The sequence below is a fragment of the Puntigrus tetrazona genome, chromosome 8 (assembly GCF_018831695.1).
Source record: "Puntigrus tetrazona isolate hp1 chromosome 8, ASM1883169v1, whole genome shotgun sequence".
Lineage (NCBI taxonomy): Eukaryota > Metazoa > Chordata > Actinopteri > Cypriniformes > Cyprinidae > Puntigrus > Puntigrus tetrazona.
Genome location: NC_056706.1, coordinates 6,421,209 through 6,423,741, shown reverse-complemented (window position 1 = coordinate 6,423,741; position 2,533 = coordinate 6,421,209).

The following is a 2,533-nucleotide window of genomic DNA, read 5'->3' as shown; positions in this document are numbered from 1 at the left end:
CGAGGTTCAGAGCCCTGCCTCGTGGTGAAGATGTGCATCAGTGCCAATGAGTTGAGCCGCTCCTGCCCACGCTCTTAATCAATAAGAGACATGAGGGAGCTGGAGACAATTAACCTCCAGGGCTGGCGAAATGAGTTCCAGAAAACATCAACAACACAGACTCATCAGAAATGAGGTGACAGGGAAACCGAGGAGGGCAGAGGACCTGTAGCGAGAGACAATCTAGCCTCTCACCTCCAACAAATAGGATACGGAACACAGTTCACAATAGCTCTGCGCCAGAACCTGCTCGGGCGCCGTTCTGAATTGAATTGGGAATGCCTGATGAATTCCAGTTCAGCTACTGGATTTAAACTGATTCTGAACAATCAGGAGCTATTTGAATGTAAGAAGTTAGAGTTATAGTGAATTGGAACTAATCTTAAGGAGAAAAGTTTTTAAATGCCTTGGCTAAAAGTTTTGAAAAAAGTAAACCGAAAAAGGACCAATTTAAGGACCAATTCTTACTATTAACTTACTATTAAAGCACCCTGTTATGGGCTATGAAAACAGGTTGACATGCATGCAAGGTCAAAAAACACTTTCGTTTTCTTATAATATGTATTTATTTTTACTTTGTTCACATTCCCAAAGTCTCAAATTTATTTAACGATTCATTCTTCCAAACCCCTTCCAAACCCCTCCATTTAAAGCATTGTAGGTGTGTGTTTTTAATGCTCTAAAAGCAGCACCTAGTGGCAAAGAATGAATTTGCATTTTTATTCAGACCAACATGAAAAAACCAACAAGTGGGAGGGCAGAAAGCTAACTCAAGAGTCGACTCTTTCTTTTGAGAGACAATAACTTCATACAAGGTGCACTTTTAGATTTAAAACATTGCAGGATGTTTTTGTGTGAAGCTGTGTTACACACTACATAAAAGCTCATTTTCAAAAATCCATAATAGGGGCACTTTGACTATGACTTTTGCCTCAATAAAAGTTAAGGGAGGGGTAAGGGCTCTAAAATGTGGTCACGCAGAAAAAGGCATTAAATATGTAATTTGTGAATATTGTTAAATAGCCAGTATGCTTGAATAGAGTGCTACAGGGTTGGTGTATTTTTCAAGGGGTAAAATTGGCGAAATTACACTTACGCTGCTTCTCACCCCTCGTTTTGTAGTTTAACCCAGTTTGCATCACATTAGGATTGTTCCGTTGGCTTTTGGATTATTGCAGAAAATTACCTCTGTGACCAAAAAACATTTATGATTCCTACACATTTTGTGATAATCTTCACAAGTGAATACAACTATTACAAACGCTGAGGCCTAAACTGGCAGAAGCAGGCTATAACAAACCACACTACGGTTGCATGACTTCGACATAGCCATCACCAAACAACTCTTTCAGTCTTTATTTAAATGTTTAAGGTCGCAAAGTATGCAAGAGCACAATTACAAACCCAGCGAAGCTGTGAAACAGACCAGTGAGTAGTTATGTTTACTTGTTAGCCATTATGGCATTTAATGTCCTTGACACAGTCTCTGTAAACAACTGCCTTTTTCAAGTAGAAATCTTATATATGTAACACGAGTGGGTCATTACTGGTGTATTTTATATCATGGAATTAAGTCTGAAAATATCTTAAGTCTGTGTTAACCACAGACCTTTTTAAGGCTTTTAAAAATTTTGATTTCCAGGGTTTGGCCTATGAAAAAATGTCATCTATACAGTACTCTATTAAACTTCCTCACATCCCTCTTCCTGGCATGCCAGTTAAACTTCCTGTGGGACGTGGCCAATCTAATTGAAGTTCCGACTCACAAACTCATAAACTGATTTCATTAGAGATTTACATTGCCAAGTGATCAGTGTGACACTCTAATAAGCATAAAAAACTAAAATTTAATTTTAACTTTAAAACTTAACTGAACTTTTTCGCTGATACTTTTTAATACTGAGTAAAATATAATTATATTTATCGATATTTCTTTAAGTTTCTGTATAGAGCGAATGCCGGACAAATCAGAAGTTTCTCAGAGAACTTTTGGCATGCATGCAAGCGAAGATCGTTTTAGTGCCGCATTACCAATTAGCATGGAATGCTTATGCATAAATGTAAGTTGAATATTAAGGGAGCAATATGAATATTAATGCACAAGAGTGTATTTTTGTGTCATCAAAGGAGAGGTTTGAATTATCATTCCATAATTTCCTTTTGTAGTGTATTAGCATATCCATTCATGATCAACCTCCCAGAGCACTATAAATAAGTCTTTTATCAGTCATTTTCACATAATTCTGTTGAATTGCTTATAATAAGTCATTTCCATTCCCTGAATATTTACAGATGATTGTCGATACAAGACTCAAGCGCTAATCAAAAGCTCACACTCTTACACTTGTGAGGAACTCCCATGATCTGTCATTGTTCTTAATAATTATAATGATTACATTCTTACTGTTGGAAAGAGCGAGAAGTGTTGTAACCTGGGATGAGTTGTAACACCACGTATTTAACTAATGAAATAAGCTAAAACAACTACCCAGCC